The sequence below is a fragment of the Mycteria americana genome, chromosome 2 (assembly GCF_035582795.1).
Source record: "Mycteria americana isolate JAX WOST 10 ecotype Jacksonville Zoo and Gardens chromosome 2, USCA_MyAme_1.0, whole genome shotgun sequence".
In the NCBI taxonomy this organism is placed as follows: Eukaryota; Metazoa; Chordata; class Aves; order Ciconiiformes; family Ciconiidae; genus Mycteria; species Mycteria americana.
This window is the reverse complement of record NC_134366.1, coordinates 168,351,706-168,376,429: the sequence shown is the minus strand read 5'-3', so window position 1 is coordinate 168,376,429 and position 24,724 is coordinate 168,351,706.

The window sequence follows — 24,724 nt, the reverse complement described above, 5'->3', positions numbered from 1 at the left end:
AAGGATTATAGTAAAGCTTTACCAAATAATGAAGACATATGACATAAGGGAATGAAAACTGCTCAAATTGTCATCACATTTTCTTTTGCTGCTCAGTATAAATCTTTTCTTTGCAGATGCAGATGTTATTCATTATGTTGTAGATAAATTCAGAAATGTGGTTTACACTGATTTAGCATTGTACTTAATTAGTTTTAAATCTAATGCACTGCAATAAGCCTTAAGTGCTACTTTGCTGTGAAATTTAAAAGTGAGCAGTACTGTAATTTTGCTTTGGTAGGATTTCTCTGGAAGCAAATATGCTTCATTTCAACAGCCTCTCACTGGGAATAAAACAACAAAAAATCCCCTTAAAATGTAGCTTTCTTAAATGACCTCAGTTTCTAAAAGCTCACATTTGAGGACTGCATTATTTGTGGGGTTTAGGTCTGTGAGACAGATACAACAGCAAATCTGGAATCATGGCATTTAGCATTTAGCTCCTAATAATGCAAAAAAGCATCAGACTATCAGCAAGTGACAGCTGGTGCGCCAGAGCGACGGGTGTCTTAGAAGCACAAAGGAAAGGAACGCAAAATACTGCTGACATTTTGCAGACCTGAACACCATACCCATATCTTCTGCTGCCTAGACCTGGACTGTAACCACAAGACTACTCTTGTCCTCAATAATATATAGTCTCTTATTGAGAGCCAAGATATTTTGCCAGATTGGATTTTTGTTCTATTACCTGTTCTGACTCCTACCCACAGAATAAACTTTCCATACCCTTGAATTCTCAAGGGGGTTTATTTTAATTACTATTTGTCAGTGAATAACTGTCCTGAAGATGTGGCATATAGCTACCAAACATACTAATATGGCAGCCCAACTACTACTCTGCATCTGTCTTCCTGAACTTCTCTTTTCCTCCTTTTCTTTCAGTTCCAGATGAATCACAGCCCAGATGTCATGGAGTTTGAAGTGTTGGCTTCCTAAATGAACCTCTGTGCATAACCTACCTCCTACACAAAAATTATAACATTTTTTTCTTTCATAATAAAGTTTTTAACAAATATATTGTCTCTTTTATTTTCAAAGTATTTTTATTGCAATCTCAGTCTTGAAAAATCTTTAGCCAAATTCAAATAAAACCCATTTTTTATACAAATGTCTATATTTTTGTCTTTGTAAGCTGTTTCTGACATATTTAATATATTTTTTTTAAAGATATATATATATATTTGATCATAATGTCCTAAATAACTTTTGACTGGTAACCATCAAGTGTTTTATTTTTCTTATTCTCAGATTGAGATACCTGATCTTTATAATCTTTATGTATGACTTTCTATTCCATTACTCAATATTTCCTTGTAAGTTATAAACCATCCCAAAATAAGACTAGGAGATGAAGGGGGAAATAAAAGCTCATTTATTCATAATGTTAAAGAAAAAAGCAAGGCAAGTGACATCCTCCCTTTGAAGACATTTATAGGAATTTTATTCAGGATTTAAAGTAAGGGAAAACACGGAGTAGAAATTGAACTTGTCTGTAGTTCATGGCACTAGAGCTTTGGCCAACCATGTGAATGCCAGTCCCACATATAGACTCAAGATGACTGTTCACCAAGGTACCTACACCAAAAAAGATTGCAATTACTATTGAAAACGTACTGGATGACATGAAGTCAGACTAGCTGAGGACATTTTTTTCTCATGTACTTACTTAGATGTCTACCAGAAACACACCAACACTTCGGAGATTGTTGTCCAAACTCAGACGATGTTTTTGTAACAGTCAGTTATGGGCAGAAGCTGTTTTTTAATTCAAGGTGATTCAGGGAGCTCCTGAAGCGAATTGGTTTCTCAAGACAGAGGACATTTTTCTTTCTTCTTCTCTCTTTCCTGGTAACAGTTATGACCTGTCACATTTAATTTCTAATTTTAATTTTCACATTTCATTGGTTCGTTAGTTGTTTTTTTGTTTTGGTTGGGGTTTTTTAAGGGAAATGTCATGATACAGTGCAGGAGACAGACAACAACTTGAAAATGGCTTTTTGTTATAGTGACGTAATGAAAGAGTGGAACAATTACCAATTTAAAAAGTGCCTCAGACATCTTAGTATCCCTATTTACATGGTATCGTATACAGGAAGTGCAAGATACCCTGTGACTTGCAAGAAAAGCTTATTTGTTAGTCTTCAGTGCATTTTCTGGCATCTTACAAAGCTTCAGGGAGAAAAATAAGTCAAGTAAAGCCTCCCAGCAGCACACAGTTTGCTTTAAGTAATGCCAGCTCTGCAATATGAACCAGCTTTTCTCAGCTTAATTTTTCTCAGTAGCAAATAAAAATATCTGGACAGTCCCAGGCATAAGCTGTACACGTCCCAGCCTTTTCACCTCATCCTCAAATCTGATCTTACTTGCCAGCTTGCTCATTTCCATTTTGTCCAAGCTGCATCACTGTATTATACTGTTTGTATCTGCTTCCCTCACTTTCCAACATCATTCCTAGCTGCAGCTATGAAAACACAGACAAAGTTGTATTCAGTAGCAGCACAGTTCATCACAGTCACTTATAGAAGCAGTGATTATTCAAGAACAGGGAAAACACATAGTTTAAACATTTCAGTTCATGACTGTGAGTTAATGAGCAACACCTAATTAAGAGGGATCAGCTATTAACCTCTGTTAGCATGCATTTTGAACATAGATTATTGATTATCTGTGTTACAAAAAGGTATATGCTGATTAATGGCAAATATTAATAAAGAACTCTATGATTACTAAAATGAATTTCTTGGGAGCATTATAGGCCTTTTGTAAATCTGCATTTTTTACATGATATCCCACAAAAGAGGTATAAAAATTTTGAGCTGTTTTGCAAAAGGGTCACTTTTTCCTTCAGTGAAAATATCTAGTGTCCTTGGATTTGATAAGGGATTTCTGTTACTTCGCAAAATAATCCTAATGGAATATTGGAATTAGCAGCTCATTGATACAAGATTAAGTACTTTAAGTAAAGGCAAAAACCAGGGTGTGTACGAGTTTCAGCCACGGGCTTTTTCCATGACAGCATCCATGTCTATATAACATAACTCTATGGCTTTCCTCTCTGCAAAATTTTCCATGCCATCTCTAAGTCAGCTGGGAAATATCTGAGAGAACAGACAATTTACCCTTGATCTACCCTCAGGACAATCTCAGAAAAATTATGCTACTTTAGCAATGGCAGCCCGATTTTCTTAGTCCCCAGAGAAAATAACTGTGGGTAGTACCTCTTGGACAGCATATATTAGAGATCACAGAATCATAGAATCATAGAATCGTTTAGGTTGGAAAAGACCTTTAAGATCATCAAGTCCAACCATTAACCTAACACTGCCAAGTCCACCATAAAACCATGTCCCTAAGCAACACATCTACACGTCTTTTAAATACCTCCAGGGATGGCGACTCAACCACTTCCCTGGGCAGACAGTTCCAGTGCTTCACAACTCTTTCAGTGAAGAAATTTTTCCTAATATCCAATCTTAACCTCCCCTGGCACAACTTGAGGCCATTTCTTCTGGTCCTATCACTTGCTACTTGGGAGAAGAGACTGACCCCCACCTCTCTACAACCTCCTTTCAGGTAGTTGTAGAGAGCAATAAGGTCTCCCCTCAGCTTCCTTTTCTCCAGGCTAAACAACCCCAGTTCCCTCAGCCACTCCTCATAAGACTTGTGCTCTAGACCTTTCAACATCTTTGTTGTCCTTCTTTGGACATGCTCCAGCACCTCAATGTCTTTCTTGTAGTGAGGGGTCCAAAACTGAACACAGCATTTGAGGTGTGGCCTCACCAGTACCAAGTACAGGGGGACAATCACTTCCTTAGTCCTGCTGGCCACACTATTCTGATACAAGTCAGCACCTGGGCACACTGCTGGCTCATATTCAGCCATCTATCGACCAACACCCCCAGGTCCTTTTCCGCGGGGCAGCTTTCCAGCCACTCTTCCCCAAGCCTGTAGCGTTGTTGTAACGTAAGTGCAGGACCTGGCACTTGGCCTCGTTGAATCTCATACAATTGGCCTCGGCCCATCGATCCAGCCTGTCCAGATCCCTCTGCAGAGCCTTCCTACCCTGAAGCAGATCAACACTCCTGCCCAACTTGGTGTCGTCTGCAAACTTACGGAAGGTGCACTCGATCCTCTCATCCAGATCTGTTTATTAAAGATATTAAACAGAACTTGTCCCAATACTGAGCCCTGGGGAACACCACTTGTGATCAGCCGCTAACTGGATTTAACTCCATTCACCACAACTCTTTGGGCCTGGCCAACCAGCCAGTTTTTTACTCAGCGAAAAGTATGCCCATCCAAGCCATGAGCAGCCAGTTTCTCCAGGAGAATGCTGTGGGAAACCGTGTCAAAGGCTTTACTGAAGTCTCGGTAGACAACATCCACAGCCTTTCCCTCATCCACTAAGCAGGTTACCTTGTCATAGAAGGAGATCACATCAGTCAAGCAGGACCTGCCTTTCATAAACCCATGCTGAAAGGGCCTCACCACCTGGTTGTCCTGTACATGCCATGTGATGGCCCTCAAGATGATCCACTCCAAAACCTTCCCCTGGCACTGAGGTCAGGCTGACAGGCCTGTAGTTCCCCGGATCCTCCTTCTGGCCCTTGTTGTGGATGGGCATCACATTTGCTCACCTCCAGTCAACTGGGACCTCCCAGTTAGCCAGGACTGCTGATAAAGGATTGAAAGTGGCTTGGTGAACACTTCTGCCAGCTCCCTCAGTACCCTTGGGTGGATCCCATCCAGCCCCACAGACTTGTGTGCATCTAAGTGGTGTAGCAGGTCGCTAACCATTTCCCCTTGGATTATGGGGGCTTCATTCTGCTCCCTGTCCCTGTCTTCCAGCTCAGGGGGCTGGGTACCCAGAGAACGACTGGTCTTACTAATAAACACTGAGGCAAAGAAGGCATTAAGTTCCTCATCCTTTTCCTCATCCTTTGTCACTGTTTCCCCCTGTGTCCAATAAAGGATGGAGATTCTCCTTAGCCCTCCTTTTGTTGATACTAACTTATTAAGAATAATTAGGGTACTTCACATCTCTGTGAGCTACAGTTCTTGTTTGTCACATCTTCAGCAGATGTTGCTGCATTGGTTATATTAAGCACAACAGTAGAAACACAATGGTTTGGGTTTTTTTTAACGAAAGCTGATATTTAAGACAACATTATTAAATTGTCTTAGGAGCTGGAATTTTCCATATGATATGATAAAGTCTTTCCATCTTATCATAACATGATAACAAGTATATATCGTTTGCTGGCTTACATTAAGTCACTATTCTTCAGTGCTTGCTGGGTGTCATAGAAGACATTCACAGGATGGTGTTTGAGTTTGATTATTTGCTCCCTTTTCTTTTTTTTGTCTGTAGTGTCAGTGCAACAGCAAATGAAACATATAAGCCTAGTCAGCCACAGTACTATAGAGCCTACTTAGGGAAATATATACTTAAGCATGCTCTGAATTTGAAGGTATCCTTGAGATACCCCTCTCCCTCAACACAACTGGTTCCCTCTAAAATTAGTTTAAAATGGACTTCTGTGGGAAGCCAGTGTGTGTGTCCCCAAAGAATATACCCTTAAGCCCATCAAAACTTCTCATAAATTGTCTTGAACATAACTTATGTTTTGGAGACACATTACTGAAAACAAAAAACAGTCAAACCAAATCTTCCAGACCTCTGAATGATTATACCTCAAATATATAGAAGTCTAAGAAATAGGTATCAAAATGTCTTCTTATTCCAGGGAGAACTGACACTAATGTCAAAATTCCAGCTTTCCTAATGCCAATAGGAATTTTGCCATTACCTTCAGTGGAATCAGGATTTAAAGCTTGGACTTTAGCTTAGAGTTTCCCTCAGCTGTTAATAGTTGTGAAATGCTGTGGTCTGCGTTTTCTTTTCTCAGGTCCATTAGAACCATCTGTGACAAACGTGCTGAGTCTTCGACAAAGTGTGTTTAAGGAAAAGCACATTGTTGAACCGATCATTTACAATGATTGAAGATTTTGGAAACGGGACACTTTGTAGCCAAGTTTTACATCTTTCTGCTGTATACTCATTATGTGGAGGTGACTTAATCTTATTCAGATTTTTAGAAGATCTTGCAATGATTTGAAAAGCATGTATATACATTTAATGGAATATGTTGTATACTAATTCCAGCTGCAGTAACTCATGTTAATATGCAATATACCTATTGTTAGTTCTTGATATAGAATGGAAATAGCTTACTAGCATTTTCTTACAAAATCATTAAAACGTGCTATGCTGGTTAATCATATTGGCACTTTGATATGTTTTTTTAATTCTTTTTACAGTATAATATTTAGCACTTTCACTGCTATTCTTACAAAATAATATCTTAGCAAGACATCTACACCTTTCTGCTAACAGACACTTTAAAGATGGCACAGGGTACAGTCTGATAGATGTAAAGAAGATATTTGCAGAGGATAATGCAAATTTTTTAAACTCCAAGAAATGAAATTGTTAAAGTCTTTGGTAAAAACAAATAAAATAATTTACATGACTAAAAACAGATGCTTATTTTTTCTAACAGAAAATACCATAGGGCAAATAATCATTTCAGATTTGGGCAGGGAAGAGTGAAAGGAAGACAGTTTTGAAATAAATACAGGTTTTAGTGTGTGAAAAGAGCAAAAATACTTGGAGATTCTACCTGAGTTTCAACTGCATTTTTCTTCTCTTGAAGACTTTAATGAACCTGGGGCAGCCAGTCAACAGAAACTTGGTGCAAAATCTGTCTCACTCATCTTTGCATCAGCCTGTAAGTGCTGCTGGGGCTAAGCCAAACACCTAGCTATTAGTAAAATGAGAGCTTCCCTCATGAGTTTCCAGAATTGACTGTGGCCTCAAAGCTGCTTCTGCTGCAGACCTGGTCAGCAGTGACAACAAAAGCATGATGATACCCAAAGCACGATTTATTGTCTGGTTATTCTTGCCAAAAAATAAAGCAGAAAGAAGTTTTGAACTTCCCTTAAGATATGGAATACAAAAACTCCCATGATGATACATGAGATCACTGCTGTGCTAGTCACACATCTTTTCTTTTCTTTTTCTTTCTCTTTTGGATCATATCCTGGAAGCACAAGAAACTCCTTCAGATGTTCAATAGCTATTTATGATTTTAAGCTGCTATATACCCAGCCTGGAGCAAAAGTCATACTCCTAGATTATAGTAACAGCTAAATAATCAACTAACAGTGGAGTGCAACTCACACAGCATATTACTTCAATTTTTGAGCAGTCACAATAAAATCAACTAACTTACTCTCAGAGTAAATTACAATTCAGTGTAATGGCATATGGCCCATAGTGTCTTATAAAAGTTAATCAACATAATCAAAATTCCTCTCTCAACAGCAGTATCATTTGTTACATGACAGAAAATTTACAAGGTGTGTGTAATTACAGATAAGTACCTTAAACTATTTTTAACAGCAGACATAACTTTTACCAACCCCCTCAATCCCTGTCCTCTATCCAAAACCTTCTGTGTTTAAAAAAAAGTGTAAAAATTTGGGTTTCTAGCAATATGTAACTGGATCAGGCATTAAAACCCATTTCTTATAGTGTGCCCAATTTTCTCTTTCACAATTTTCTCTTTCAAAGGTGTATAATTACAATGGCTAACATAACACTCACACTAATTTATACCATAAACACAGATGATCTGTCACAGAGCAATCTTTGCCTAACACTTCTTAGAGAAAATCCTAGGCTATTAAAAAAAGTGTGAATTACATATGCTCGCTTGCTTAAAATAGATTGTGTAAAAATTAATGTGTTTTAGCTAGTAGAGTGGAAAGTTACTGCTTATTATTTAAAATGCAATCCTGGTTAGACACAGCCACTAGAAAGTATATGGAAGAGGAACTGTTGTCAGGTTTGATAATCAGGAGTTTCATTGTGTTGTCTGAAAAACAGATATTCGAGAAAATGAGCACAGTGTATCTATATATATGTGGACACATTTTATATATGTGTGTATATATATGCACATAACTCATGTTCATATAGTGCCTCTCAGTCTCCCTCTGGCAACTACATCACAAACTTACTAATGAATACACTAAATTTCTTTGTTACAGTATAAATATGACTGACTTTTAAATATAGATGTGTCCAGTTACCCCCTGTGCGACCCCCTGCTTTTGGGCTTTTACAGCTGCAGCACTCCACTCTCATCCTCAGATCTGAGACTCTGGCTACCCTGTGTTAACATCTGCCTGACTGCTCTGATTTGCAAGCTGAATATTTGCTACTCATGCACAATAAGACTCCTGTCCACCTGTATGTGAATTCCTGCAGAAACAGAACATAAAGTTGAGGGGAGACCTTATCGCTCTCTTCAACTACCTGAAAGGAGGTTGTAGAGAGGTGGGGGTCGGTCTCTTCTCCCAGGTAACAAGTGATAGGACAAGAGGAAATGGCCTCAAGTTGCGCCAGGGGAGGTTTAGACTGGATATTAGGAAATTTTTCTTCACCAAGAGGGTTATCAAGCATTGGAACAGGCTGCCCAGGGAAGTGGTTGAGTCGCCATCCCTGGAGGTATTTAAAGGACGTTTGGATGAGGTGCTTAGGGACATGGTGTAGTGGTGGTTTTTGGCAGTGTTAGGTTTATGGTTGGACTCGATGATCTTAAAGGTCTTTTCCAACCTATATGATTCTGTGATTCTGTGATAAACATAGGACACATCTCTGCCTTCTTTAGGGCACTGTAAATACAAGTGCACTGTGCTATAAGTGCTTTTTATCTTCTGAAAGAGATCAATCTTTAATCAAGGAATAATTCACAGAGGTGCATGCTGAAGCCTCCACTCAAACTCTGTTCAGGAAGTGTCCTATATCTATGCTTTACCCATACCTTATCAAGTTAATGTTGAAGTCCACTGAAAGGATTCTATTAATCTTGTGTTTGATCCCTGTGTTTTGTCTTTCACTAGGAAACTGCAAAGAAAAAGGTGAATGAATACTTTCAAGGAAGGGGACAGCCGCTGTAAAGAGCAGGTCATCACAGACTGTCAGATTGAACAGCATTTAGGCACCAAACCTCGTACTGCATGGTCAGTTTTCTTTACTCACGACACTAACAGTGAATTATGTGCCTGTGTAGGAAAGTAGATGCCTAGACACATTCGAGAGTCAAAAAAATTCAACTGACCTTTGAAGGAAATGGGACTGAGAATTAAAAATAAATAACAAGCTATGCCCTCAGAACATCGCACTCACGGACATATTCCTCCCTTTTTTGACCACAGGTTTTGTGTTTCGGGCTCCTGCCTTTTGACCAAAGAGTATTCTTTCTCATATCTGGAAGTCTGGTGTATAAAGTGCTAAGATGGGATTCATCTGAGGAACTAAATGTGGGCATCTATAGTGTAATTGTCTGCAAGTCCCTCTTGACTTCCTTTGTACTCAGAGGAGAGCTGGTGAATAAAGACAATGTTGTTTGTGGTATAAGTCATCCTATCTTAAAGTAAATACTAATACTTGGTCAGAGGAATCACACTCCTAACTCGCTGAGAACAAGGATTAGGATTGCCCAGACATAAACATGGATGTTCAAAATGTCCCTCCTTGTCTCCAGCTGCCACTCCAGAAGGTCCTGTATCATCCCTACCAACACAAACATTACAGGCACCCTAAGGAACCCCCAAGTGACACCAGGTGTGACATTTGCCAGCCCTGTCATTGGTATATCAAGTACTCCAGGGCACTAGACATGTGCCTTTTGGCAACTGAATCAAGCCCTAAAATGCAATTTATTTCACATGACTTTAAGCATATACAGCAGGTGTCCAAATCCCAACTGGTTGTCTAGACTCCCATAATAGTCAACAGAGAGCCTTACATTCCCTGACACATTTTGATAGTGGTCAGGAAGGAATGGTCATGTGAATAAGCAACAGGAACTGAACTGCAGAGGAAAGCAATGGTATAGTTTGTGATATTTCACAAATGTGGTATCAAATCAAAATAAATGATTGGAATATTTGCTTGTGCTTAGCATCTGAGAAGACTGTGATTGAACTGGGCATGAAATTGCGTACGTTTAAAATTCATGCAATGTCATCAAGGCACTGAAGACAGAGAGGTCAAGGGGTAGGAATGTTTGTGTATTGCATTATTTAACTCACACTTTACAGTTTTCCCTTCACCTTGCTGGAAGCTGCAGAGGCCATTTTAATGGGGAAAGGAGAGGACCCAAAGGCGTAAAAGCCCCTTTGCTAGGCCCACCGGATACATGCCATGTTAATGCGACAGGGAATCCACAGCAGCACCGTAGAACAACTCTCCTCCCCCAGATTTCATTTATCCCTGAAGCACACGCAAGTAATATGGAGAATGACAGTGTGTTGGAAAGCTTGCCACCAGAAAGAAAGACAATTTACTCAGGAATGTACTTAGAAAACCATAATAGGTTAATTCCTAGGGGAGGGGAGACAACTGATTTAAGGCATGCAAATGTTATGTGACTCTATTGCTGAAGTACAAGTTTATGATGATTTAGATTGAACTGACTAGCACTTGGTGGGATATATTAATCTCCCTCTTCATTGATAATAAGCTTACCAGAAATGTCTGATTTTTAGACTATTGAAGTTTTATGGGCATCTTTTGCCATAAATCACAAAACATAAGTTCATGCTGCAGTCAAAAGCTATGTAAACATAACAAAAGTAGTTTGTATTCTGCTAGACCAAAATTATGTTAAATATAACTGCTTAAGTTTCTGTTGGGCCTTTGGAAGCAGTATAAGCTCATATTTCAGCTTTCTGTGCCTGAGTTCCTTATTTATAGAATGGAGATAAAACTTCATCCACTTGTTAAGCTAGCAATTTTATATGGACAAGCAGTAGTAATAAGTGAGATCCTAGACCGTTGCAGTTATTTGAGAGACATTAATTTATTGTCAGATTAAATAAAACAAAGTAACAAATCGATATACATTGCATGGGGGATGAGTAAATTGCTCATGACTTCGCTGGCCAAGCTTCCTGCTATAAAACAAGGGACATTCCTGTAATTTGCTTAATGTTTCTCTAGTCATCAGTTTCCATCTTGCTTATGTTCAGCCTCACAGCCTTTTCACTTCCCAAATTGCAATATTTCTAACATCTATTTGACTATATTTAAATGTCCTTGTCATGGAGGAATCCAAGTGAAATTGATTTCTGTCAGCTTTTAACTTTTTCCTTCAAAAGTTCTCCGTGATGTTTGTTTTCTGTGTCACAGTATCATTCATGCCTTTGTTTTACACTGTCCCACATCTTTGTTTACAATATTCCACCCATAGTAATCAAGAGTTTGGCTCAATTTACATGTCTGTATTTATATGTGAGGAGTGAGAAATAAAAACAAAAATAGTAAGAAAGAGGAGAAAAAGAGAGACAATGCAGTGTGTGACCTCATTATTTAAACAAAACAGAGTTTACTTACACAGAATGATGTTCCTTTGTTCTCATTCAGGCCCAAATACTGTTTTCTTAGTCTTCTCTAATGACATTATATGTGGCAATGAGTAGTCTTTTATATTTATACATCTGAACAGTGGAAATACTATAAGACCCAATCTCTACAAATGATAGAATTATCAATTGTCATAAAATATAATTTAGTAAATTCAGACCACCCATGTTTGGCTATATTGCTATGGTTTTATTCTCATACTCTAGCATATTTCTGCATTTGTTTGAAGAGTTAACCCATAGATTGGGAACGTGAATTTTCCCTCTCTTGCAAAACCAAATGTTTTTAACCCCAGCTATATTTACTTCTATCACAAGTAGTTGACTTAATGAAGATTGAGACATGACCACAGATTCTATATCCCTTTAGCCAGAAGCTCCTCAAAAAGGCTAGGCTGATTTTAAAAAGCTGAGTCCTGCTCCCCCCACCCCCCCCCCGTAATATAGCTTGGGAAATGACATGGATATCTCAAGTGATCTTTGCAAACCTAACTGTGTCACGGACTTTACTCTAGTAACAGTGTGACAAGAGCACAGATCCATTATTCTTTAGTTAGGGGATTACAGTGAGGTGTCTGGGACCAAGCATTTACCTGCTCCTCTCACTTTGTTTTCTGAAGCTTAAAATAAGGGAGATTGTGCATTGCTGATGGGTATGCTAGCAATCACAGTGTGCTAAGCTTTTCCAAGTGATGGGTGAGATATCCATCTTACCCATCTAGCTGAAAAAAATATCCATAAAAGAGTTAACTGCTAAATATATAGAGAAATCAGTTTATCTTTTTGTAACACACACAAACACAACTTCTCACTTAAGGAATTAAATAGTTGATGGTTCAGGATTAGTCACTTTCCAATCGCTGTTGCCTCCCTTTGTGAAGAGAGGCATATAGTTCAGTTACCTATTCCTAGGTGTATAGTCCCCCTTGGGGACTATACAGTGCCTCTTGCACAAAATTAGTAATTGCCGAACTTAGCCATTTCTTAGTAATTACAGATCAGTTTGTAAGTTCCTTGGGGCAGGGATCAAGCACTGTGGTCTTCTCTGGGAAAATGCACAGGAAACACTTGGCTACAGAGATAAATAATAAATACAATTGGTCATAAATAATAAATACTAGTAAACGCCAATGTTTAGGGGCAGCTATTTATCTTGTGTAAAACCACATAGCTTCTGCCAACTATAGTAGGGTGACATCGGTTTGCACAACAGAAAGCAAGAACTTTATTCCAAAAGGAACCTGTTTCACCCAGTGAACCTGCTCTACTTATCGACTACACTGTGTATACAGCAGTTCAAGTAGAGTGAACTAATTGGTTTTCTTGGTAGGGATATTCAAGACATATATAAACATATGTCAGTCTACATCGCTTGGTCCAATGACCATGCTTTACTCCCTGATTCCAATATTATAGAAATATAGCCTTGGATGCCTTAGGTTGGATGTAGCCATGTGTCAAAAACATCTCCACATTGCTGCTACATGATGAGGAACTCACTGGACAGCTGTCTGTACATTCTTGAAGATCTCCAGGCACCAAGGGTTCTGCATCTGAAGATGTTAAAGGCTGTGGTGCTCAGATGTTGCAGTAATGATGCACAAAGGTGCAGCGGTTATTAACCCTCCGAACACTGTCAAACATGTTATTATTGCCCTTTGTCTTTTTTGCAGTGTCGCTAACTGTAAGAGAATGCAGAGACTTGAAAGGGATTAAAGGGCTCACTTCCTCTATAGTTTACCTAAGAGTGGAAGACTATTATTGATCCAGGATATGACAAGAAGAAAGTCTTAAACCCACTTTAAGCAAACAAAGAGTGCCCTGCAGTCTTCAAATACTGATTTAAACAATTTTTTAAATTAAAGAAAGTTTCATATAGACTGGCACATATATTTCAGGTTTCAAACCCAGGTAGTTTGAAACAGCCATGGTATTAAACCCAGAAATTGGAGTTCATAACGGAATTTCTGACACGCAGCATTTATTTGAATGGTTTGAGGGACACTGCCATAATAAATGTAGGATCCCTGTTATTTTGAACACTCCTTCCAAATTTCTTTCGTCCGGGATTTAGTTCAGGTAGCCTATCTACATTTCCCAAACAATTGTAAGGATTAATGATGCCAAAAAAGTTGTGAGCAAGCAATCAAAACTGCTTCACTGAATAAATTGTTTTAATGGGACTATGCTAATATACATTAAGGAAAGATTTGTTCTTAGGGTAGTGCTGGGAGTTTCTATTTGACATGATCTGATCTCTTCATGACTAAGTTAGATTTGTCAACCTGGTTCTAGACACCTATGTGTGGGTAACTGACCTTAGCACTGCTGGTTTGCATGGAGCTTTGATAATCACTTATCTATCTGTAAAATAAAATTCACATGATGAGTCTTCATTTATGTGTCTGTCTTTGTGCAAAACAATTCGGGACGGTTGTGGGGCTGTTGGACAGAATCACAGAATCACAGAATCACAGAATCATATAGGTTGGAAAAGACCTTTAAGATCATCTAGTCCAACCATAAACCTAACACTAAACAACGGTCTGAGGTGAGCAACAAGAATAATCAGAGGCCTTGAGAATATGAACTGTGAGCAAAGACTGAAGAAATCATGACTGATTAGTTTAGAAGAACAAAGACTGACAGTAGACATAAACACACCTGGAATATAAGAGGTAATATAAAGGACATAAGTCTTGGCCATATCTGCTCTGGTTAGGAGGACAAACATTGGACATTAGAAAACTGCTGAAGGGTGGAGATGGTGAAGCACTGGAATACTCTTGTGTAATCATCATTGTTAGAGATTTTTAAGAGTAGACTGGACAAAAATGGGTCAGGAATGGCATGAGCATATGGGATCTTGTCTTTCTATATGTGGAGGGTTTTTTTATTTTTGTGCTGCAAGCTCCTTCTCTTACTTTCTTAATTTTCCTTGGCAGTTTTTAAATTTGTTTCCCTTTCCAGAACTTACAGTACAGCTGCCATCTTTTCAGGGACATGTGGACTCCCTCTAGAAACCAGCAAGTAGCCAAAGAGTGATTGCAACATTTTAAACCATCTGATCCACCTTTCCTGAAATGCCAGCATCTGAACCTTTTCCTTAAACAAGTGCTTTCTTGTCTGCTGTATTGGCTGTCTATAGAGGCACAGTATATTTGGTTTCCTCGTTGACCTGACATCCACTGTGTGCTAGAGTAGTATATGGGCTGTCACCCAACCAGATGTTTTCCATTATTATAGAATTCACTGAGAAATGAGTTGTTCCTCTCCGTCTAATTTACCTTAACATAACTATTGGGTTTATGCAGTGGATATTTACTCTCTGTTTGAAATAGAATAAAAAGCAGTAAATGTGTCATCTCCTCCCTTCTTTGCCATTAAGAAAGAAGGAAAAGGAAAAGGAAAAGGAAAAGGAAAGGGAAAGGGAAAGGGAAAGGGAAAGGGAAAGGGAAAGGGAAGAGAAGAGAAGAGAAGAGAAGAGAAGAGAAGAGAAGAGAAGAGAAGAGAAGAGAAGAGAAGAGAAGAGAAGAGAAGAGAAGAGAAGAGAAGAGAAGAGAAGAGAAGAGAAGAGAAGAGAAGAGAAGAGAAGAGAAAAGAGAGAAAGGAAAGGAAAGGAAAGGAAAGGAAAGGAAAGGAAAGGAAAGGAAAGGAAAGGAAAGGAAAGGAAAGGAAAGGAAAGGAAAGGAAAGGAAAGGAAAGGAAAGAGGAAAGGAAAGGAAAGGAAAGGAAAGGAAAGGAAAGGAAAGGAAAGGAAAGGAAAGGAAAGGAAAGGAAAGGAAAGGAAAGGAAAGGAAAGGAAAGGAAAGGAAAGGAAAGGAAAGGAAAGGAAAGGAAAGGAAAGGAAAGGAAAGGAAAGGAAAGGAAAGAAAAGAAAAGAAAAGAAAAGAAAAGAAAAGAAAAGAAAAGAAAAGAAAAGAAAAGAAAAGAAAAGAAAAGAAAAGAAAAGAAAAGAAAAGAAAAGAAAAGAAAAGAAAAGAAAAGAAAAGAAAAGAAAAGAGAAAAAACAACTTCTGGAAGAAAAAAACCCTGTTAGATCAAATTCTCCTCCAGATGTTATGAGAGCTACCTTAGAGATACAGACATAAGAAATATAACAAAAAACATAACTCATATTTAAAGTAAATCAGCTACTGATTTTTCCTTCCAAATATTCTCAACTATCTTAACAATTCACATTCTTTTAGAGTTCTTTATATTTTGAAATGAAAAAAACATAGAGTTTTTTAAAATAAAAAATAGAGAAAAATAGACTATCAAAATAAGCTCTGGGCTAAAAAACATGGATTTCAATAGAAGAACAGAAATATAAAGCTTATGGTGTAATTTATCAATTATTTACTGTATAAACCACAAATAATAAATATTTCAACCCATGTCAACAAAAACATGGTAAGCAGAAGACAAAAGATAATTTTTTTCTTCCTTTGGAACTGACATGTCAGACTAATCAATAAAAGCCCATTGTATGGTAAGCATTTCTTCACTAGTAGAAATGCATGTATATATATATTTTTTATTAGTGAAAAAAGATGTAATCTTGATTGTGTTGACTCAAACACACAAAAATATCAAAATATAGCATTGAGGAATTAGACATTTGACTACATCTTTTATTGAACCCTTGTCTGCCTGGCAACATCAGCGAGACAGCCATTTGTAAGAATACGTGATACCACGATCAGTTGCCATTCATGATACATTCCTTTGAAGGGCTGCCTGTAGGACCTGTCATATCTCCACATCTTATGGAAATACCCTCCCTGATCTCCTTTCTGCGCAAGGAGAATGCTCTTCAAAACAGAGAAATTTATGGCCTTCTAAATGAGTTCTCACCTGGAGGATTGTGCTGCAATCCACCAATCTTATACACCATGATACTGTAGAGGTGCAATACCATTCTTCAAGTGCTTGTTGCTAAATTTTGTTCAGTGTAGATATTCTCAGATCATTAATTTAATTACATTTTTATGCTTAACAATATATCTTTACTGAATCTGAGGGTTGTGGAAGATTTAGTGTTTATAGGGTGGAGAGACAAGAAAGGGAGAGAAAGACCCATTGGCTGGAAACCTGAATTTAAATGCAAACTTAGAAAAACTTCTTAGAAGCTGTGCCAATAGGATTTTGGAAAGCAGACAGGAATGTGTCCTACTCTTGGAAAGCTGGGAAAAGAAACAGGCCAAATACTTAAGAAGTCTCTTCTATCTACATTATGGAGAAGGACACACATCCCCACTATTGGGCCAGTCTCTTTTCTGACTGAAAATTAGTCTCCTTAATTTTAATTGCAAACTCTTTCTTTGGTCTCTTGTGACCATGAATTTCATAGGCTAGTCAGACATTTCCTTTAATCAGCTCTAAATTTCTTCTTATCCTCTACCCTCACAGATTCACCATGGTCTGTAAAATAACAGCTGCAGATACTATTGACCTGAATCCACTATTTATGCACAGCTCCTGGCAATGAGCCATTTAGCACATCATTTCTCACAATCCCCAAGTGGCAGGTTTGCGTATTACAGCTGACCTCATACAGTCCCAAATTCATGGAGTTGCACCCTTGAGTATCTGTTCTACATGGACATGAAGGTGGACGATATTCTTTAGGTATGCTTTGCTCATTTTTCAAGCGGCATTATCACTTGCAAAACAACTTTGATAGAGTGTTTCGATTCACTTAAGAGCAAAATCAGGCCTTGGCAAAAGCTTGTCATCCGTACTTAAGAAAACATGACTTATTTATGAGCCACAGAGCAAACAAATGTACTGTAAAAAATCCAATCAGCACAAGAAAAACAGAAATCTGGATCAGAGAAGTGTGACAAAGAAGGCCTCTCACCACCTAAGCCAGCCTCTGCCTCTGCCTGTTCTGCAAATGCAGAACAACCCTCAGTAAGGGGAAAACTTCACCTAACATCGGAGTCTAGACAAGCTACCAGATAAATACTGTGCTAAAAGTAGCATCACCTCCTCCTGAAGTGCATCAAAAGCCTCCATGAGACATAAACATAATAATAAATATGACTATTAAATTAAAGTGAGAGGGGGGAAAGAGGGAGGAGTGAATCCCAAGTAGAGCAATGAGGCTAGATATGCTCCAGCCCAGCTGAATGTCAGGGTACCTAGATGAAAAAGCACATACCAGATGAAAAGGCATGTAATGAAGTAATTGATTGCAGTTTGTTGGCCAAGCCACAGATCTCTTAAAGGTGGAAAGTTAAAAACATCCTACACCAAAGTAACCTATTACATTACAGAGGAGGCGAATATCAAAGCTGCTTAACAAATGTATTACACATCAAAGCCAGCAGCCAGCAAGAGGTATCATTAGGCATCCTTAGAAGGAATGGTGGGACTACCAACTGTCAAAAATAGAAAGATCAACAGATAATGGATTATAACTATAGGTACCATGAGATCTCTGTAGACTTCACTGGGAAAACACAACTTGCAGCATGCAATAATTCTCATTAAATATACTTTCATGATTGGATTTGCCAGCGCTGCTGCCTCTCCTATATTCTTCTTTCTCTTCTGTATCTGTATGGTGTGATAATTCACTACTACTACCACACAGCTAAGCAACTTTGTTCCTATATTTTCTAAAGAATCTTGCTGATAACAAAAACATGTTTTATTTAAACCAAATTTTTAACAAGTTTATTCAATATTATTTGTATAGCCTCCCCTGCTAAGCTGTGATGGCATTCTGTGTCCTACCAATGCTGCACAAGAAGGTAGCTCTGCCCTGAAAAGTCTGATATCTAAGAGACAAGGTAAGAAATAGTTTCCAACAGAGAGAAGACCAAAAGAAAGTGGTGCAAGAGCATTCATTGCCTCATTACCTAGTCTCCGCATAACAGAGTTGTAGCCCTTGACAGTTATGTTGTAGGCGTCATAGCAAAAGACATTTTAATAATCAAAATACATTGACTTGGGAAGCGTTTACAGGGAATCTCCCTCAGTTTGAAAGTGAAGTCAGTTATATTGTGTCCATTGTAACATGTATGAACTGGGAAAGAGGTACAAAGAGGGCTGCTTCTGAAGATATACATTCTTCAGAGAAGAGCTATGGTTAGGACACCTGATTTTGTAGGAGGGTGGCAGAAAAATAGTAGGGGATCTTCATGCCAGAGCAAACTGGGGAAGGTAGGAAGGTCTGTTGGGTACTGCCTGAAGACAGAAAAGCTTCTTGGAGGTTAGGAGTCCTGGTTGTCTGTGCTGGGCGAAAAACAGCGTTGGAAGTGGCTTCCTTTGCATAGACACAGAGGAAGACTGATCTCACCTAGACCGTGGAAAGTATACAATGGTTGTGGTTACACATGAATGAAAATTCATCTGATCAAACTTTAGGCATCTATCATGGGACATGTGACATTTGGGACAGAATTGAGACACAAAAATTAAGATGTCTGTGCTGAGATGTTATACCTCAAGTATAGCTAAATATATCTCTAAGGCTTCACTGACTGTACTAGCCAAATCTCTGTTGAGTATAACAGGAGTTTAATGACTTGGCTCAAATGTAGACACCTGAATTGAAGACACATACATTTAGATATCTGAGTCTCAAGCTGAATCCCAACCCTGTGGTAGGATTTCAATGACTGAATGTAGGCATCTAGTGTCCTCTTAGATACTCCTGACTTCCATACGCAGCACCAGAAAGACACAAGTGACTCTGTAATGAGTTCTGTGCATGTCTGTCATCCCCACACAATTTTTTTAGATACCCATGAGAGTATCAAATGACACAAAATGCCTATGTTTCAGCAACTAAATCTAGTCACTTATGTCTGATGTTAAATGCTCAATTTTAGAATGCAATGTATCCAACCCACTTTAGATGTCTACCTTAAGATGAGGAATAAACAGGAAAGTCAAAATGAAATATCTCTCTATATATAGATAATAGAAAATATTATCAAATTCATATTATAATTTACATGTCTCTTGAGTTTCCCAGTGAAATCTCAGCTACTGTTTTATGCACATTTTAAGCTCTATTGAAAATACTAATTCAGGTTTATTGAAAATGTTGTGATGCTATGATTTTTTTTTTTTTTCATTTTCAAAACAGTCATATTTTTAAACCTGTTGCCTAGGAAAATGAAACATATATGATCAGCCTTTGTGTTATCTGTCTGTCATTCCCTTGTCCTCCCTCCAAATATCTTTAAAACTTAATTTTCAATTATTTCAACCATCTGTAAGAGAGGGAAAAGGTCTCAAAGCTATTAAGGACAAAGAAGTTTCATGAAATCAGCAGATTAATAAAGAAGAGTGATGTAAAATAGTGATCCCACTGGGGAAGTGTCCAGAGTTTTTGGTCAACAATTAAATTAAAACACAGCAGACAATCCATACCAGGTACAGGAAAAGCATCAGCTAGAATGGAGACTTTATTAGACACAGGATAACACACCAATGAAACACAGAGCCAAAGGACAGCAGGCATCAGAAATCTACTTCCATAAAACTTCAGGATCAAAGAAATTGTTTGGTAAAGAAGTTAATCTGTAAATTACTAATACAAGCATGGTATCGTTTGTGATATAGTTAGATGTAGAAACATTTATAGGGACAGAAAAGAAGGGGACAGAATCATGGATACTGAGTAAGAATCAGAAAAGAGGATTAAGAATATCTTCCAATGAACTCGCTGTTAAGTAATGGTGGAGAGAGACTAGAGAGATAACCACATTGTAGCCAGACAAAGCAAATTTCAGTTTAGAACGGGGAAACTGTGACTTGCATTGATGAAGTTTCCCTACAGACAAGACAGAAAAATGCTTCTAAACATGAATTATCATTTGCATTTTTGGAGGTTTTTCAAATCTTTTTTTAAATTTTCAGAACATCAGTAGAAATTCACTTTGAGAACTGTTGACAGGGACTGGATTTAGAAGTGGACTTGGGCATCCAGTTTGCCTTTCATCACTTCTATTTTTACGTCTGAGCTACTCAGCTGTCTCAAGAGCCAATAAAAGACAAACCAACACCACCACCAACAGCAAAAAACAGTCCAGAAAACAATTAATTCTATCATAACTGTCTTAATGTGGAACAAAGTGCCTTTAGGAGGAAGCTCAGACAGTTAGCTGAACACCTAACTTAACCTCCAGGCTGTAGCTCAGAAAACCAGTTTGGGAATTTATAGTTTACAATAATGGAAACCAAAACAAGTTCTGAACAAGAGAAGTGTGGATGATGAGGAGAAAAGACTAGCTGTGCATATGGCTCTTTGGTTCACACCTTTCGAAGTAGGTGCCTAAATTCTAACTAAGCCCTTTTTGTCATACCTACGTCTTTTACTGGAGGTAGCCCAAGGCTTATTACACTCTCATACACTAATCTGAACTAGTTTAAGATTTAGAAGACTAGGACAATTCAATACAATATGTTTGGGGAGGGAAGGGATCCATCTTGGTTCGTGAAATGCCAAGGTGAAAGAAAATGCTAATTAATCTTTCATGCCTTTACATGTCTGTTTGCATATTGATCCTTATGAGCAAATGAGAAGGAAATTTGTACTTTTTCCTGTCTATGAATGACATTATGGCAACACAGAAACCAACAGAAATTCTGACACCAGTTTCAATGGCATTAAAGTCTCACTGAAAGCTATAACAATTCTAGACCATCTTACTAAGCTTTCTGCTATATAATTTATAGATACACACACACGTGTATATATCAGAAAGTCAGCCCTTGACACAGTATCTCCCTGTTTCTATGAAGTGCTTCAGTGTTTTGTCTTTCTGGTCTTGTCCAGAGAAGTAGAAATCTGTGCCTCCTTTATTCGTTCCCTGTTTAGGGTAACAAAGAAATGGTGCAAGAAATTTGCAGCACAACCAGACATAGAGGAGAAGATTGTTTCTTTCTGTGATAAGGAAAATAACATTGCTCAATTAATAAGTTCTACCGATTACTTGTCAAATACACAGCTAACTTTGCAAGTGAATGTCTCCATCTCTTTAAACCTATTCAGAGAAAATCTGGATTTACTAAGCAATCAGCCATTTTCTGGTAGTCACAGAATCACAGAATCGTATAGGTTGGAAAAGACCTTTAAGATCATCGAGTCCAACCATAAACCTAACACTACCAAGTCCACCACTACACCATGTCCCTAAGCACCTCATCCAAACGTCCTTTAAATACCTCCAGGGATGGTGACTCAACCACTTCCCTGGGCAGCCTGTTCCAATGCTTGATAACACTTTCAGTGAAGTAAAATTTCCTAATATCCAGTCTAAACCTCCCCTGGCACAACTTGAGGCCATTTCCTCTTGTCCTATCACTTGTTACTTGCGAGAAGAGACCGACCCCCACCTCTCTACAACCTCCTTGCAGGTAGTTGTAGAGAGTGATGAGGTCTCCCCTCAGCCTCCTTTTCTCCAGGCTAAACAACCCCAGCTCCCTCAGCCGCTCCTCATAAGACTTCTGCTCCAGACCCTTCACCAGCCTCGTTGCCCTTCTCTGGACACGCTCCAGCCCCTCAATGTCCCTCTTGTAGTGGGGGGCCCAAAACTGAACACAGTATTCGAGGTGCGGCCTCACCAGTGCCGAGTACAGGGGCACGATCACTTGCCTAGTCCTGCTGGCCACGCTATTTTTGATACAAGCCAGGATGCCATTGGCTTTCTTGGCCGCCTGGGCACACTGCTGGCTCATATTCAGGCGGCTGTCAACCAACACACTCAGGTCCTTTTCCGCCAGGCAGCTTTCCAGCCACTCTTCCCCAAGCCTGTAGCGTTGCATGGGGTTGCTGTGGCCCAAGTGCAGGACCTAGTGTTCAACAAGAAACAACAGCTGGCTAATTTAGAGTCAATGATAAAGCTACAAGATTTAGTACAAATCAACCAACATGGAGAATTCTGTTACATAAAGCCCTGAAGCAGCAAGCCCTTCTCTCTTTACTTCATTCGTCATCCTATCTAAAAGCTGCTAGTTTCACAAATGGGACACAGGTGTTTGGGGAAACAATCTCTAACAACCAAAGTCTCCGTTCCCCTTAATGCTAAAGAAGTCCAAGTCCCTTACAAAACTACAGGCCTCCCAGAAAACTCCCTATAACTCTTACAATTCTACTAGTGGCATGAAGAAATCTGTGTAGGTATTCCCATGTGCAGGACCCTGCATTTCCTTTTCTTGAACTTCATAAGGCTCCCATCCACCCATTTCTCTAGCCTGCCAAGGTCCCTCTGAATGTCAGCACAACTGCCTAGTACATCATCTACTCCTGCCAGCTTTGTATTGCCTGCAAATCCACTGCAGGTGCATCCTACCCCATCATCTAAGTGATTAATGAAGAGGTTAAATGGTATTGTTCCCAGTATTGGCAAGATTTCCCTATCATACGTCCTTGCTGACTACTGCCAATCTCCTTCTTGTCCTTCATATGTTTGGAAATGGTTTCCAGAGTTAGTCACTCCATTACCTTCCCAGGGACTGAAGTGAGGCTGAGTGGCCTGCAAGGCCTTGGATCCTCAGCATCTATGGGTGTGTCCTGTTACATACCATGAACTATTGTATGTCTGGTTTGTTTAAATGTTCCATGACCTGATCCTTCTCTACCAAGGGTAGGTTTTCCTTAGCCCACACTTCCCTTCTGCTCTCAGTGGCCTGGGATTCCTGAACATCTGTCTTACCAGTAAAGGATGGGGCAGAGAAGTCACTGAATTCCTTGTCCTTTTCCATGTCTTTTGGCTTCAGGTACTCTGCCCTGTTAGCATCAGGTCCACATTTTCCCTAGTCTTCTTTTTGCTGCTGGTATACCTGTAGAAACCTTTCTTGTCACTCTCTACATCTCTCACCGGATTCAACGCCACCTGGGCTTTGGCTTTACTAACCCCACCCCTGCATGATCAGTCAATACTTCTTACATTCCTCCTGAATGACCTGTCTCTACTTCCACCTCTTGTGTAGTTCTTTTTTGTGTTAGGCATTTGTCAGGACCTCCTTCTTCATCTGCACAGCACTCCTGTTGCCTTTGCTTGCCTTCCTGTAAATCACGATGCATTATTCTTGAGCTTGGAGGAAGTGATCCTTAAAAATCAATCAACTCTCCTGGACCCTTGTTTCATCCATGACTGTCTCCCGTGGGATTCTTCCAAGAAGATCCCTATAGACCTCCTGCATAGGGGAAAACTAGAAGGCTGCAGAATTGCCTAGTAGTTGCTTCCCCAGAGAGAAAGACTGAGATTTTATGAATTAGGTATTGCATGTTGCCTTGCTTATCTGTCTTATTGGTGGTTTGTTTTCTCCATTTAATACAAATATTGTTTCTTAAACTAATTAATCTTTGAGACTGGGGAAAACTAGGTCACTGAGCAAGAGAAATCTTATTTTAGTTTTCTCATGTTTCTGTGTGGAGGCTCTAATGAGTGTGTTAATAATGATTTCTTCACATTAGAACCCAGTTCTTGTTGCCAGTCGAGTTCTGGCAGAAGAGTTGCATTATTATTATTTTTTAATTATGCATTTTAAGTATGGTGATTGTCTTTCTGAAAAGAAAACAAAGAAAACAACAGAAATAGAAAAATAGGTATCCAAATATCCTAACATGATCATACTTGGGTGCATGTTTAGCATGAGACACATATGATTGTTTATGAACTGTGATAATATTCCCTGCTCCTAGATCATGATGCCACAGCAAATAGCCACTTACGGGGTAAGTAGCTCAAATGTTAAAACGATAACCCCATCTCTATTATCCATAGAGATCTCTCAAGGCCAAGGACCTGAAAAACTCTGCAGTGACTGCAAGAGCAATGGTAGTATAGTATCAATGAACGTGCCATTTCTCAGCTCAAAGGAGATATTTGTTTAAAGAACAAAGTGTTGTGTTGAACCTGAAGGGAAATTAAGTAGGATCAATGTCTCTATAGTAATGCATCTCCTCAGTTACAAAGAGAGTGTGCTACATGTAAAAGAAGGGGGGGGGGGGAGGAAAAAAAAAAAAGAAATTGCCCTTGGTTTTCCACTCATTAAAAAAAGGAATACTGGTACTGTTTAATCACACTATTTATGAAAAGGGATTGTTTTTAAACAGTAAAAGTGAAATAACATCATTAACTGTGTCCCTGATTTAGCAAAACTTTTGAGTATGTCCTTAACTTTAAGTGTGTACTTATGTCCCATTGACTATGTAGGGACTGAGTCAAATACTGAT